Here is a 17085-nt window from a genome sequence, read left to right as displayed (position 1 = left end):
TATATAACTTAGCAATAACAAATGATAAATATGATGGATTCAGAAAAACCTGGGAAGACTTGTATGAAGTGATTCAGAGTGAAGTAAGTAGACCAAAGAGAACAATTTACACATTGAATGCAACCCTGAAAACAAAACAAAAAACAACTTTAACTGATGTCAAATCTGTGACCAATATTGTGTCCAACTAGAATATAAGAACATTTTTTTAAAAAGCCTGTATCCAATGAATAAAAATATCACATTGGATTGAATAGAAATGATAGAAAATAAAATCTGATTTAAAGGAAAACTGTGTGATCTATAATGTTTGAAAAATCACATGTTTTGGTTTGTTTTTGTTTTCAGAGGTAACTTAATATGGAAGTGTGGTGCAGTAGGTGACACTATTATATTCTGACCAACTCAATATTTCAGATGTAGAAGACAGACCACCTCTGAAGTCAGAGATCAGATCTTCATTTGCTTTTGTTTGGTTCAGTTTGGTATTTTTCCATTTCCTTCAGAACAAAGCAGCATAGTTCTGGGCATAATATAGGCATATAGTAAAGGAATATTAGTGCATATGTGACAACAGCTGTATAGAGTGCAGGGCCTGGAATCAGGAAGACTCATCTTCCTGACTTAAATCTGGCCTCATGTACCTACTAGCTATGTGACCCTGACCAAGTCACTTAATCCTGTTTGCCTCAGTTTCCTCATCTGTAAAATGAGCTGGAGAAGGAAATGGCAAACCAATCTAGTATGTTTGACAAGAAAATCCCTAATGGGGTAACAGAGAATCAGACATGAGTGAAATGACTGAGCAATAAAAATAACAGCAACGACTGCAGGACTCCGGAGAAAGGGACTTGGGTGGGATAACTGATTTTAAATAGAGATGGTGAGTCCAAATAAAAAAAAAGAAGAAAAAGAAAAAAAAAATGAACTGAATCTCTGATTTCATGAGTGTAGGAACTCTCAGTGAGGCAGTTCTGACGGCAACAAATGATTGCAATTTCTGTAGAATTTATCTTACATGGTTGCTTGGGGCACTGAGAGATTAAGACACTTTTCCTCAAGGTCACAAATTCAATTTGTGGCAGAAACAGGACCTTAATCCACATCTTTCTGGTTCTGAGGCACTTTCATTGTATACTAAGTCATACTGTCTCTCTAAAAAAAATAGAATGTATAGAAACTGTGTTGGTCAATGGTTTTGCTGTGAGGATCTTGTGTTTGGTTTTTTTTTTTTGGCAGGAAGGAGATCACAACTGCTAACAAGACATGAGTTAAGGGTCACGTTGCTCAGATGCTTCTCGCTCAGGCTGTATCTCATCATAAGGATCAGGCTGAAAGAGCAGGTCTTCATAAGGATTTTCCAAAGGGATGCTCGATTTCTCTTCAGAAACCTGCAGAAGCATAATTCAGAATTCCAATGGAGAAGACCTCCACTAATCACCGTCCACCATTCTTATTCCATTATTTCCATTAGCCTCATCTTTCCCTTTCCATGCTCCCCCTTCCCTTTTCCTCTGGCTACCAGTTTCCACATTCTAACAGTCCCACCCAAGCTGGTTTGCCTTGCTGTGCAGAAGTAATGGAAACTACTTCAATCCTGGCTGGCATCTCCACATTCTCCAAACATAGAGAAAAGAGGAGCATTTTACATCTGAGTTCTTGGATGAGTAGAAAATACTTTGGAAAGAGCATATTCTCTGATATCCCCTATCTCCTCCTCTAAAAGGAGAGACCCTCCCTCAGGCAAGTGAAATTTAGCAGGTGAAGGAAACAGAACGTGTAGAAAATGCAAACCAAATGTACTCAGTTCAACCCCATACCACCTGAGTGCCAACATCTCAGGGACTCAATGTCCTTCATCTTCCTGGTCACCCCTTTCAAATGACTTCAAATGACATTGTAAAAAAATGCTTTTATGATTATTGAGTGTAATCTTCTGAGATATACTACTGAGGATATGAATCCAGTCCTAGTAAATCTGACTTTTGTAAATTTGATTTAATAAGTAGCAGAGTGATTAGAGAAATGGTCATGGAGCCAAGAGTAAAAAGTTCAAATCTTGCCTCTTAATGTATCCTGGCTCTGTGACCTGGGCCAGTTCCTTAAACTCATGGTCCTTGAAGTCTTTCTCTAAAACTATATGTTTCAGAAAAGTGCCAGCCTGCTTTGGTAGAAGGACTTTCTTCATTTGGAAATTTCTCATATCAACAACTTTCCAAGTCTATGCCTATTGCTAACTAGCATTAATATGTAACTTTAAGAATTACAAAGCCCTTTATGAATGTTATCTCGTTGGCTCTTTATATCAACCCAGTGTGGTTGGTGCTATTATTAACCCATTTTATATCATGGATAATTGAGAACCAGGGTTACATTGTTAGTGTTTCAAGCAAGAATTGCTTTAATTGAATTGGATTCAAGTCTTCCTGAATCCAAATACAGTAACACTTTATATGATGTACCAACAAGCCATCCAAGTCAGAAGTTATAGAGACGTGTGACTGTTGATGATAAGTAGAGTTTAGCTGCATAAACTCTCTTTAACTGTATAGGTGCATTTGGCCGGTTTTCAGTAGTGAATTCAGCCTTACCTCTGGCTAAGGCAATGTGTCTCTGAGATTGCACTGAAGAGGCTGACTTTGCCTCTTTATACGTTTTGTGTAACCATGTGTCTGGATTGAGAAATTGAGATATTCTAGGAGAGATTCATTGGTAGTTAGTTATTTGAACTGGTCCCATAAAGGTGAGGGCAAATTGACTACTGGAGATTGTTTGAACACACAAGAAGAGCTCAAGGAGGTTTCCTAATTGTAAATAACCCCTAAAGAAGTTGTTCCTCAACTTTAGGGTTGTAGTCAATCAGTGTTCCTTCACAATTTCTTCTGGCCTCCCCACTCTTTCAGATATATTTTATTCCCACAGAAGTATAGCTTGAAAATGGCGCCTTGATCTGAAAGGCAGAGAAGGTGATAAGGAAAGTTGAGATGCAAAACTCCATAGTAGCCAGTGTGAGCTTCCCCAAGACAAAGGCCTATAAAATATAAGACAACCAATGAAGAATTGCTGATTCCTAACAAACATGATTGTGGGGAACATGGGCCAGAGGACACAGAGATTACTATTGGGGTTGACCTTTCCCTCTGGGTGCCTGAAATAATCCTTGGGAACCTGACTTCGCAGGAGAGCTATTCACTATAAACTTAACAGCAGGAGAGTGAGGGGATGGAAGGAGGAAAGGGAGATGCCAGGTGGTGACAAAGTAGCTCTGTCCCATGACACCCCTGTTTATTTCTTTTCTACTGCCTCTTATCTTCTTCCTGGCTCTTTGGCCTATTCCACTCATCTACCATACTGCAGTTGGCTAAGTTTTATGGTTGTTGTTCAGTTGTTTCAATTATGTCCAACTCTTTGTGATCCTTTTTGGGGTTTTCTTGGCTAAGATAATGGAATGCTTTGCCATTTCCTTCTCCAGCTCATTTTACAGATGAGAAAACTGAGGCAAACTGGATTAAGTCATACAGCTAGTAAGTGTGTGAGGCCAGATTTGAACTCAGGAAGATGAGTCTTCCTGATTTCAGGCCTGGTACTCTAACCACTCTACCACCTAGCTGCCTTAGTTGGCTCAGAACTTATGAACTATATGGTTTCCTTCTCTGTAGCTCTCTGTCCAGTTCACCAGAGTTTCTTTTTGGATGGAGGAGGAAAGACGTATAGTAGGGTGTTGTATCTCACTTCTGAACCCACAATGGTCTGAAAGCTGGTTGGGCTAGTCCACTCCCTTGAGATATTTCCTGGGATCCTTAAATTTGCACCGAAAGGAACTGAGGCCAGCTGCTTAGGCTCTTGTGGTTCAGACAAATGTTCCCATGAAAAACAAAGGGGATGGGGCAGCTAGGTGGCTCCGTGGATAGAACACCGGCCCTGAAGTCAGGAGGACCTGAGTTCAAATCCGGCCTCAGACCAAACACTTGACACTTATTAGCTGTGTGACCCTGGACAAGTCACTTAACCCCAATTGCCTAAAAAAATGAAGGGGAAAGCAAGGTGCTTATGTGGTGTAAATTATAAAAAAACAGAAACACTTACAGTTATAGTGACTATGTTCTCATAGCATGTGAAATTTTTGTAACCACTCTGGCATTCATGATTTGTAATCATGTTGACTTGAATTATAATTATCCCAGCCAGTGCAGCTGAGGCACTTAAAATGTTCATTACCAGACAGCATTTCACCTGAAGGAAAGACTTTAATTTTCATTTTCCATTTCTCTCACATGCTTTTCCTACAATCTGAGCTGAATCCCTCTTTGTCTCTCAAGGTTCCATTAATCTAATAGTGGACCCTAGCTATCACAGTGAATTTCAGTTTGAATAACATCTGGGCACCAATTACAACTCTAGATGGAGTACTCAAGAAATAATTCTTTCCTCCAAGAAGATATTACTGTTTCTGGCTATGTTCATTTGTGTGCATGTCTGTCCCCTCAGGGACATGTAGTAGGGTGTGTTGACACCACTTTTTCCTGGCCTTCATGATGAAAGAACACCAGACATGATACTTACTAATTACTGGAGATAAGAGAAATATGCCAAACTGTTCTTTTTACTTGTCATTGGGTGAAATGGGCAATGTTGTCATTCACCAGAACTTTGGAGGATGTCTTTGCAGAAAGAAGTGAGAAAATGCCTGAGACGTGAACTGTCGATTAGAGAAAAGCGAGTCAAACATGAGGTCCATACCTATATTTTCCCCACCCTTTAACAATTCTTTACATTCCCTGAAATCCCATTTCTGATATGATGAGAAACAGAAAAGCAGAAAAGAAGGAAAAGGATAATCCTTCCCAATAATTTTTGCTAGAGCATATGCTATTTCTTCTATTGATTTTCATGCTAGTAGCAATTAATTGATCTGCATTAATTGAATTCCTGTCAACTCTATAGCTCTCACAAGACTAATAAGTATTCTCCTCCCTAGTAACTAAACAGAAAAGATGAGTTAAGGAGCCAATTATACATAATAAAAAACATTAAAATGCATAAATCAAGTTTTTTATAATGAACCTAACATAACATAAATTCTACTGATATGGTATCTATGCTCCCTATGGAGTGAATATTCACACTGTCCCCACAGTTGGCACTGTTATACTTGGATGAGTAAATGAATTGCCATGTTTGCTCACATGTGAACCTGACAGAAACAAAAAATCATTCTAGACATGATGGAAAACTCATAGAGACTGATAAGGAACCAATTGATTGAATTTATGAAGAGGAGAGCAATCCTAGTTTATCATTGTCTATGGTTATTTCTGCTGATGGTGAGATTATTGACTTTCTCTTTGATAATTTCTTTAAAAGGCCTTTAATAAAAGTGTTATTGCCTTCTAGTGAAAAGTTTGCAATCTCCACATTAAAGATGTCAAAAAATTCTGTGTTCAAACTTGACCACGGCTGAATTTGTGAAATAAACCCAAAATGTTTTCAGAGGCCTCTCTAAACATCATTCTGTGCCATCTCCTGATGTCTACTTTCCACTATCAATTTCCTCTCAGATCAATAAAGCCTTGACTTCATCAGCCATTCATCTTCTTCTTAAAAATATATCAACTGATAATAGTTTACACTGTATCAGTTCCCAGGGGTACATGAATCTTACCAAATAATATTTGAAGACTAAAGAGTGTTCAGAACTTAATGGTCATTACCTCTAATGCTGAAACTTGGACCGTATGATAGAACAAGAAGATGAGGGGGTGGTTAATAGCGTCATAAATTTCCAAGTCGGAAAAGACATCAGAAACCATGTGATTGACTTTCAGATCATATGTACCACAAGATAGATGACTGATCATTTTCTCTGATCTCTACAACTTCTCAGATATCTCCAAAACAGAATTTGGATACCCAACATAAAGCACTTTCAGCTGTCTCAGTGGTCTAAGGCATCCAGGATCTAAACCAAAGTTTAAAAAATCACAAACTGACACCTATCAACTCATTCAGAACCCCCTTCTGCCCTGCCCACCATGCTGCTGGCAATTAGGCCACACTAGACAATTCAATAACCCAACACATGAACTTACAACAAAAATCAAGGACCCAACACAAGGGCTTATAACAAAGTCCAACCCCAAACCATGGAGCCCTTTGCCTCTTTCCGGTGCTATGTAGATACAGGCTCAAGGATTTGGACATTTTCTTGGGTGGCACAGATAGCCAGTGTCCTGGCAGTACTCTAGGCTTCCAAAGGTTTCTGGTCCTGTGATAGGCAACCTGCACTGTGCAGCATCCTGTGCTGCAAAAAGATTTCTGAAGGAGAATAGAAGAACAGAAAAAGAAGTCCATATGTCTGGGCTTGAAATAGAGCTGAATCTCACATATATTCCTGCCTTTCAGAGCCTCAGAGACACAAATTACAGAAATCAGCCCCATAGCAATAGAGTAGCGACCCTTTGAACTGCCAGAGTTAGGGCAAAGAACTAAGAGCACAGGCAGCAGAACAGCACACCAGAGCAGGACACTGTATGTGCAGGGAGGTTGGGGGTGGTCATCAGGTAAGCCTGAGTGAAAGACCCTAGTATCGAGTAGGGGCCAGTTCTGTTTCTCCAAAATCACTCATGACAGCAATTTAGGATGGTGAACAGTGAATTGCCCAGACCAGAAGAAGAATGAGACAATTTGAGGTTCAGCCCCAGGGAAATCACCATCAGGGGGAAGGGAGTCAGAAATTGGATGGTAATGGAAAATGAAGGGAAAAAACCAGAAATTACCAAAGATTTTAAGAAAAAGAGACCTTAGAGACCTTGAACAAAAGCAGATAAATCAACAGGGAAACCATTAACAGCAAACGGATATATGACCCTTAGATCTACTAAATGAGCCCAGGCATATGTGAGTGAATACTGGAAAACAAGGGAAAATGATTGAACACTTAATAAAACAAGGACCATCTTGAATTGGAGGATCATATGGAACCACAAAACGTTATTTGTGATCGGTTTAAAAGAAAAAATAGACCTGTAGGAAGAGAACATATGAGCTGAATAGCAAAAACAATGAACAAAAGAGAGAAAAATTTTTTATCTGCAATGGCAAGTGTCACAAAAAAGCCAGAAGATAGAATATTAGATTATGAATACAAATACAAAGAAGTACAGGACAATCTAGAAAAAGAGAAGTAAAAAAAAGACATTAAATATACATACACTATCCCAGCAAAAACATACTGATCTCAAAAACAGAATATATAAAAATAGCCTAAGGTTCATAGCTCTTCTAGAAGACCATGACAAGACAAAAAAATCCTGAAACAAAGCCTGAATGCCATAAGGTAATACATAATACAAGAAAATTGCCTGAACTTCTGAACAGAAAATGAAATACCAATGGAAAAAAAAATCATAGCTCTAAAAACAGCAACCATCACCACCACAAGTCAAAATCAAACACACAGTCATTAAATTTCACAATTAAATGAAAAAAAAATACAAGAAGTTCCACACGCTCTTCAAATATAAAGGAGAGGGAATTCAGATAAAACAAGATTATTCTGTTCCCACCAGAAAACAGAATGGAGATGTGCCTGGGTCAAATTGAGTGCTAGCAATGAGAGGAAGATGACTCCTGTAGTCTCTCAGCAAGAGAAGATCTTGCAAGGAAGTGGGTGAGGAACAGTGAATCATGATTGAAAAGGGGATGGAAAAGGAGGTAGACCTTGCTTTGATTGCCCCTATGGATGAAGAGAAACATTCTGTAAAGAGAGATAAGAACCTTGTGCTGGGTGTGGTCTGGGGTTTTGGTACTTGAAAAGTCCTCTTGTCCTACCTTTCAAATATGTTTTCTAGCTCTATTTCATATTCTATTTTCCTTTGGAGCTCTAATATTCTATAATGTTTTCTCCTTGGGAGAAAATGAAATGTTTTCTTTTTCAATTTGGAGATAAAAAAAATCTTCTATCTCTTTTCTTTTTCAGTCAAGTCTTTCAGGCGACGGGCTGTGATCTTTTTGGTTAATAGAGCTTTAGCCCATTGACTTGTGTGAGGAATCCACAGCTGAGTGATATGTAGCTCCCTAAGGAATAATTTGAGCACCTTATTAAATGGGTGTCATGAGGAGGAGAGGTAATGAAGGACAAGGTTTCATGATATTCTTTACTGAAATCTCACTATGTGATCACGGACAAGTCACTTGTCCTTTCTGGGCTTCAACTGCAAACCCATCTCTTAAAAGAAAGGTTTTTGTTAGATGATATCGAAGGTTTTTTCTAGTTCTATTGTTCTATGTCTTATTGCCTAAGGGTTCTCAATGAAACATTTCACAATACATCAGAAAAGTAACTTAATAAATATACTCACACTCAGTCCTCCCCAAAGTGCATAGTCTGAAGCAAAGATTCCACAATTCTCTCTTTCTTGCCTTTCCATTGACAACCACGAGGCCTATTTTGTCCATAAACTGGTATTACTCAGTCCAATTAAGATCTGAAGTGCCTGGATGGGAGAAAGAAGATATGAGGAAGAAGATACTTTATGATAAGAGAATCCCTACCCGAAGAACATGTAGGTCCAACATGGTCATGGTTTCTGTGTCATGCAAACCAGTTCAAGGAAGAAGCTCCTGGATATTGGGACCCCTCTGCCAGAGTATTAGAAAGTTGGGGTTATATAATTAAAATTGCAAATGAGCTCCATGGGGAGAAATATTTTCTCTATGCTTAAACATAGCCAGGAAATTCTTTCGACTATCAAATAGTGTTTATCAAGTATGTGCTGTATAGTCAGTACTACACTAGGTACTAGAGTGATGCTCTGGGAGTTAGGAAGACTTGAGTTCATCCAAATCCAACGTCAGATACTTAGCTGCATGACCAAAGAGAGGTCACTAAATGTTTGTCCGCCATTTCATCACCTGTAAAATAGGGATATTAATAACATCTACCTACCAGGATTGTCATAAGGAAAAAAACGAGATGATATTTATAAAGCACTTTGTAACCATGAAAGCACCATGTACATATTAACTATCATCATCATCATCATCATCTTCTTCTTCTTCTTCTTCATCATCATCATCATCATTATCAAGTTCATGTGCTAGGTGGGACAAATATCATACATGCAAGGATTCCTGATCAGAAAGAAAAGTTAGTATATGATCAATGCAAAGTGAGTAGTAAGACCATGTGGAACACCCTTGTAGGATATAGTCATCAAAGAAGGATTCATGAGGAAGTGTTTGTTGAAATGTTATTTATTGAATTGCTCATGAAAGAAATATTGAAGTCATGGTAATGCTCCTAATTGCCCTTGCTGTTGGGAACTATGTGACTGCTGGCTCATGGCTCTACTCAAATCCCTAGATTTGATTGTTTGATTTGATTGATTGTTCAGATTGCTTAGGAAGAAGTTCCCTGCCCATACAACCACTTCCTGTTCCCTCTTGTTCATATTACCTGTTCCCCTCCTAAGTCACTATGCCACTCTACCCTCATCTTTCTTTGCGTCCCATGCCATGCCCATCCTACTTTTCACAAATCATCTTTAGTATTAAACTTCTCCTCACTCTCCTTTCATCTTCTTGTGCTAACAAAAACCTGCCCCCTGCCAGAAGACACAGCATCCATCCCTAGTAAATTTCTTGGGTCCTGGATGTACCTTCTCTCATGGCCCTTGAGACACCCTCACTGAAGAGGGAGAGCATTCTGCTCTTCACCACTGCTTCCAGACCTTCATATAATCAGTCATTATCCCAGTTTTCTTTTGTGGTTCAAGCCAACTAAATATATTAATCTATTTCTATCATCATAGTTTCTCTCTATGATTCTTCTCCCCCCAATCATTCTCCTTTCTTTCTCTTGGAATTCACTACTTATCTCATAGTCTTCTTCTATACCCCAACTTTAGCCCATTTACTTGAAGGCATCAATGTACATGTTGAAATACCCTTAATCATCATTATCATCCTTGACTTTAGTGATCTCACATTCATATCACCTCAGCACTTTGATGATAGGATTTCTTCTCATCTCTTCTCTTTTCTTCTCTCTGTTTCTGCCTCTATTATTCTCCCTCCATCTCTCTCTTCCTCTCTTCTCTCTTTGTCTGCGTGTTTTTCTCTGTCTTTATGTTGGTCTGTCTCTCTCAAGAATCCATACCTGGCAAAGGGCTTATAAATAATTGAATACTTGATGAATGATATTGAATTGAGTGAGAATTTGACTTTAATTCTAGATGGCTCTCTAGGAGCAGTAGGAAGCAAGATCATGATAGTAGTATTAGGATTTCTATCAGTAGGATTTATCTTGACTTCTGGGAGCCAAGATGGGAGAATAAATGCTAATCACCATGACTGTTTCATATTCACCTCCAAACAACCATAAAATAGTGCCCCAAAACTAATCCTAGAACAGCAGAACCAGTAAAATGATGGGATGAAATAATCTTTGAGCTCAAGAAACTTGGAAGGAAAGGTAAGTTTCACTCAAATAAAAGGGGAGGGCAGTCCAGGACATGAAGCATCCTAGTAAGCCAGCAGCAAGGCCCACCCCAGCAAACCAGTGGTAGATCCTGAGGCCCAGTTCAGTGGAGCAGGCAAACACCAATACCAGGACACCTCCTCATTCATATGCCTTGGTATAGCCAAAGGAACAGGCCGACCCCAGCTCCAAGAACCACCATGTGTTTCAGCGTAGCTCTGGAGGAATGCAGAAACAGTCCACTGGCCTCATCACAAATCAGACACCAGCACTAGGACCCTGGCTCAGCACCAGATAAGCTTCCAGATCCCTATAGCTTCTAGCAGCACCAGCCACCCTCCACCACACCACATCCCCTCAGTGCAGCACCAGACATGAAGGTCCTCTGTGGGCCTCAGGGCAACATCGATACAGCACCAGGTAAACAATCAGGGCCTGCAGCCACTGGTACAAGAAGCCTGAGAAAGTGCCCCTTCGACACCAGGAGCAGAACTCAATTTTAAAAGAAAGGAAAAAAGGCCAAAAAAAGATGAGTGAAAAAACAAACAAAAAGAATGTGAACATAGAAAGTCATTATGATGACAGGGAAGATCAAGACACAAATTGAGAAGAGGACAACAATGTCAAAACACCTAAGGGCAACCGCCCACCCCAAATGGGAAGTGGTTTCAAGGCCAGAAAGAAATCATGGAACAGCTAAAAAAAAAGGAGCTTAAAATCATATAAGAGAGGTAGAAGAAAAATTGGGAAAAGAAATGAGAGTGGTGCAAGAGAATTAAAAAAAAGTCAATAGCTTGGAAAAAGAAAACAATTGCTTAAAAAGTAGAATTGGCCAAATGGAAAAGGAAATATAAAAAACCCACTGAAGAAAACAACTCCTTAAAAAGTACAATGGGCCAAATAGAAAAGAAAGTGCTAATTGAGGAAAACAACTCCTTAAAAGTTAGAATTGAGCAAGTGGAAGCTAATAACTCTATGAGACATCAAGAATCAATGAAACAAATAAAAAAAAAATAGAAGAAAATGTAAAATACCTCATGGGAAAAACAACTGACCTGGAAAATAGATCAAAAAGAGAAAATGTCAGAATCATTGGACTACCTGAAAGCCATAATGAAAAGGAGGACCTAGATAACACCTTTCAAGAAATTATCAAGGAAAACTGCCCTGATGTCCTGGCACCAGAGGGCAAAATAGGCATTGAAAGATTCCATTGATCATCTCAGGAAAGAGATCCCAAAATAAAAATTCCAAGGAATATTATAGCCAAAATTCAGAACTCTCAGGTCAAGGAAAAAAATACTGCAAGTGGCCAGAAAGAAACAATTCAAATATCAGGGAGCCACAATCAGGATTACATAGGATTTAGCAGCTGCAACATTAAAAGATCTGAGATCATGGAACATGATATTCTGGAAGGCAAAGGAGCTAGGACTACAACCAAGAATCATTTACCCAATGAAATTAAACATAATACATCAAAGGAAAAATGACCATTCAATGAAATAGAAGGATTTCAAACTTTCATAAGGTGAAGACCAGAGTTAAACCAAAAATTTGATCTCCAATATCAAGACCCAAGAGAAGCATAAATAGATAAGTTGAGAAAAGAAAAGATAAGAGATTCAATAGAGCTAAACTGTTTACATCCCTACATGGGAAGATGATACTTGTAATTCTTAGAAATTGTATCACTAAAAGTATAGTTAAAAGGAATATACATAGACAGAGGGTACAGATATAAGGTGAATTTGATGGAATAACATAAAAAATAATTAAGGGATGAGAAGGGAGAGATAGAATGGGGTATATTATTTCACATGAAGAGGTGAAAATGACCTATTACAGTGGAGGGAAAGATTAGAGGGTAGCTGATGGGCATTGCTTGAACCTAATTCTCATCAGTATTGACTCAAAGAGGCAGTAATATACACAATCAGTTGAATATAGAAATCTATCTTACCTGACAGGGAAATAAGAGGGGAGGAGATTAAGTAAAGGCAGGGATGAGAACTGACGGAAGAGAGGGTAGATCACAGGAGATGGTAGACAGAAGCCAAACACTGGTGAGAAGGGAAAGAGTGAAAGGGTGAAAGGAGAGAGAGAGAGAGCAAAGAGGAGGAAAAATAGGATAGAGGGTAAGATGCAGTTAATAATCATAACTGTGAATGTGAATGGGCTGAACTCTCTCATAAAAGAGCAGCAGATATCAGAGTGGATCAAAAACCAGAATCCTACAATATGTTGTTTACAAGAAACACACTTGAAACAAAGAGAGAGACACACACATAGAGTAAAGATAAGGAGCTGGATCAGAATGTATTACATTTCAGCTGAAATAAAAATGTCAGGAGTAGCAATCCTGATCTCAGATAAAGCAAAAACAAAAATAGATCTAATTAAAAGAGATAAGAAGGAAACTACATCCTGCTAAAAGGTACCATAGACAATGAAGTAATGTTATTACTAAACATATATCCACCAAATGGCACAGCATCCAAATTCTTTTTTTTTTGGAGCTATTTTAATTTAATTTAATTTTATTAATTTATTTTGAGTCATCAACAATTACTTCCATAAGTTTTTGAGTTTTAAATTTTTCTCCCCTCTCCCTCCTACCCTCCATTCCAAAGACAGCATGCAATCTGACATAGGCTGTACATATACATTCCTATTAAACATATTTTCACATTGGTCATGCTGTAAAGAAGAATTAGAACCAATAAGAGGAACCACAAGAAAGAAGAAACAAAGCAAAGCAGAGGAAAAAAAGAGCAAATAGTATGATTTGATCTGCATTCAAACTCCATAGTTCTTTCTCTGGGTATGGATAGTTTTTTTCCATCATAAGACTTTTGGAGATGTCTTAGATTGTTGCATTGCTGAGAAGGGCTAAGTCTATCAAGGTTAGTAATCGAGCCACATGGCTGTTACTGTGTACAATGTTCTCCTGGTTCTGCTCACTTCAGTAACATCCAAAGTATTTTTTTCTTTCTTTTTTTTTTTTTTAGGCAATTGGGGTTAAGTAACTTGCCCAGGATCACATAGCTAGTAAGTGTCAAGTGATTGGTCTGAGGCTGGATTTGAACTCAGGTCCTTCTGACTTCAGGGCTGGTGCTCTATCTACTGTGCCACCTCGCTGCCCTAGCATCCAAATTCTTTTTTTTTTCCTAGCATCCAAATTCTTGAAGGACAAATTAAGTGAGTTACAGATTCATGACTAAAGAAGTGATGGAGAGTGTTATGAAAGGTAAAATAGATAACCCTAACCCTAAATGTGCTATCCCTTCAATTGGGGAATGGCTGAACAAGCTGTGGTATATGAATATAACGGAATACTATTGTTCCATAAGGAGCGATGAGCAGGCAGATTTCAGAAAAGCGTTGAAAGACTTGTCCAGGAAAACATAGTACACATAGAACTGCTGGACTCTGAATGCAGATTGAAGCATACTTTTTTCACTTTATTCTTTTGTGTTTTATTTTTTCCTTTTGATCCATTTCTTCTTTCACAACTGTGACTAATCTGGAAATACGTTTTACATGATAGCACATTTATAACCTATATCAAATTGCCTACCATTTTTAGAAGAGGGAAGAGGAAGGAGGGAGGGAGAAAAATTTGGAACTCAGAATCTTGTAAAAATAAATGTTAAAAATTTTCTTGACATGTAATTGGGAACAAATAAAATACTATTGAAATAAATAAAAACAATGATTTATTCTTTTCCATCAAAAAGGACAGAAATTAATTTCTCAACCAATAGTGTTAACTCTTAAACCTCTTCAAAATGTGAAGGCATAATTTAATTTAATCACAATTGTGGAGTGAAACTCTATGCAGGATCAATACAAGGTGAAGAGAAACCGTGTATTGAGAAAAAAAGAACCCAAACAAACATAGATACAGTCCATTATTCCCAGAAGAGACTATGGTGAAATAATTCACAAAGTAGCCACCCAAGAGGTGCTTTTCTCATCCTAACAAAAGTTCTTCTGATTCTTGCAGAACACACTAAAATTTTCAATCCTGATAATTTGCTCATCGATCTAAATTATGTATGTAATAACTATATTCTAATATATGTAGTAAAAATAACTGGCATTTTTGTTTTTGAAGTATTTATAGTATATGTAATTAAAGTAAATCAATATTTGAAAAGGCAAAATGGAACAGAAATATGATAGAACAAAAACTTTTCATAGCTCTCATTTCTCTTTCTTTCCCTTTCCCTCCCTCGTTCTAACCTCCCTTTGTGCCCTCACTTCCACCCTCTCCTCTCCTGTCCAGTCCTCTTCTTTCCTTTCCTCTGATCTTCTCCTTGCTTCTCTACTTACTCGTTGTTCCATCTGTCTAAATTTTTTTTTTGCTTTTTGGTGAGGCAATTGGGGTTGACTTGCCCAGAGTCATAGAGCTAGTGAGTGCTATGTGTCTCAGATCGGATTTGAATTCAGGTCCTCCTGACTCTAGGGCTGGTGCTCTATCCACTGCATCACCTAGCTGCCCCATGCAGGCTCCTCATATTTTTTTAAAATATTAAACTCAGATTCTCTTTTAAAGCTGATAAACTCAGCAGCTCTTTCTCTCTCTTTTTCCTAACCAGTATCTCTAATGAACACCATTTTTAAAAGTTTACCAAGACCCTGGAAGGAAAAGCTTTCTTGCACTTTGTTATCTCCTGAGAGCTTCATCTAAGTTGCAGCCTCCATGCAAATCTCCAATATTAGGTTTTTGTGTATATGTTTTCCTCTCATGAAACTTGCCCTTGTCTTTATCCTTGACCTTTGTGTCTTTGCCTTATTCTCCTGTGTAAGAGTTACTGTTAGAAGATGTTAAGGAAAAAAATAAAGTATGTTTAATACTTGTAGTAGGTGATACGCATGTGATTTATGGGAAAAAGAGATAAGGCTTTTTTATTGCTGCTTTTTAAACAGGTCCCCAAATTCAACAACCCCAGGGATCTTCACTGATGAATTTCATTTCTCAAAGGGTAAACCCCACATCTCCCAGACGACAATACTTAACTATGACCGAGTCATTTCTAAAGAAATGGTAGTTGACTTACACCAAGCAATTGTAGCACTATCTTCAGGAAATTCCACAGCCTATCCTGCATACTGGATGGAGAATTGGCAATCTGTGCATTCCCTGGAATGATGGCATCATCGCTGGGGGGAACTTGGGTGGACTGTTGTACATCTGATGTCATACCGATAGAGTGAAACCTACATCAAGGAGTCAGTCCACTTTTATCTAACTCCCTCCATATGTTGAGCCTTATAAAGCTTCACAGCCACATCAGAGTTGTTAAAATACCACAAAACCACTTGACCTTGTCACCTTTGATGAATCTTGTAATATCTCCATCTATGTTTCCCCAAATGACCAAATTCCATCAACTTTTCCCAATACTCATTTGGAAGAAGAAGAAAAAAAGAATATTAAAACTATTCATCCATTCATTTCTCTGTATGAAGTCCAGTGACCTTAATTAACTGCAAGTGTCCCTAAACTAACTCTCCCCATCATCACATTCAGTTTATATTACTTTTATACACACCATCACTAAGAAGATTTATAACATTAAAGCTGAGGAACAAACCCGCCTTATCTAAGTCTACTTAGGGCATTTTATAGAGAGAAATCTGTACTGACTTGGAAGAAAAGATGAGATGACCATTGACTTAGAGATTGTCTAGTTAAACCATTTCATTTTTTTGAATGTCAACAATGAGTATAAGAATAAATAAGTGATTTGACCAGAGTCACCTAGTTAGTAAGATAAAAAGCCAGGATTTGAAGCTGAGTCTTCTGACTATCTAGAACACATTCTTATAAACCAAAGAGTCCAGTTGCTCTAGGGAAAACTCTCAGGCTCATTTCCAAAATGCTTGGATTTAGAAGAAAAGAACCCTGATATCTGGGGAAAAGGCAAAAAAGGACAATGGAAAGAAGATAATATCTTTCTAGAATAATCTTAAAAGGAGTTCTTTCTTTTTTCAAAAGCCATTGACCTTCCCTTAAACTCTGTATTCTTTTTTTTTTTTTGGTTAGGCAACGGGGTTATGTGACTTACCCAGGGTCACACAGCTAGTAAGTGTTATGTGTCTGAGGCCAGATTAGAACTCAGGTCCTCCTGAATCCAGGGCCAGTCCTGTATCCACTATGCCACCTAGCTGCCCCTTAAACTCCATATTCTGAGAGAAGGCCAAGGAGATGTTGAGAGCTGAAACCTGGGATCTCGGGCAGGTCCAATGCATGCTGTGCCACAGATGTTCAGACAAACAACTATACAGCTCAGCCCATGTCTTTAGTCCATACTGCTAGCACAAGTACCACCAATGTGACTGACAGTAATGGTCATGGAGAAATCTTACAGACTGCCAACACCAGTTTTCTAAGACAGAACATGCCATTTGGGCTGATTCTAGACATGACCATAGAACATAAAAATAATAGATTGACCTAGTTTTTCTAGTCATTTAACAGAACAAATCCATTTTGGGGAAGGTTTTCCTTTATGAAAATTAAGCCTTTAAAAACTTCATAATTGAGGAATGCTTGAAAAAAGTAAGGCAACTAGGGGACGCAGTGGATAGAATGC

General features: G+C 38.3%; 1 pseudogene; it reads right to left on the bottom strand.

The window, feature by feature from the left end:
• Positions 1 to 1271: 1271 nt before the first annotated feature.
• On the bottom strand, positions 1272 to 15690 carry LOC114042622 (annotated as a pseudogene).
• Between the last annotated feature and the right edge of the window lie 1395 nt (positions 15691 to 17085).

Source organism: Vombatus ursinus, unplaced genomic scaffold (genome assembly GCF_900497805.2).
Source record: "Vombatus ursinus unplaced genomic scaffold, bare-nosed wombat genome assembly UNPS02014662.1, whole genome shotgun sequence".
NCBI classification, from domain to species: domain Eukaryota; kingdom Metazoa; phylum Chordata; class Mammalia; order Diprotodontia; family Vombatidae; genus Vombatus; species Vombatus ursinus.
Note: the sequence above shows the minus strand (reverse complement) of the source record. Positions and strands in the feature narration are given on the sequence as shown.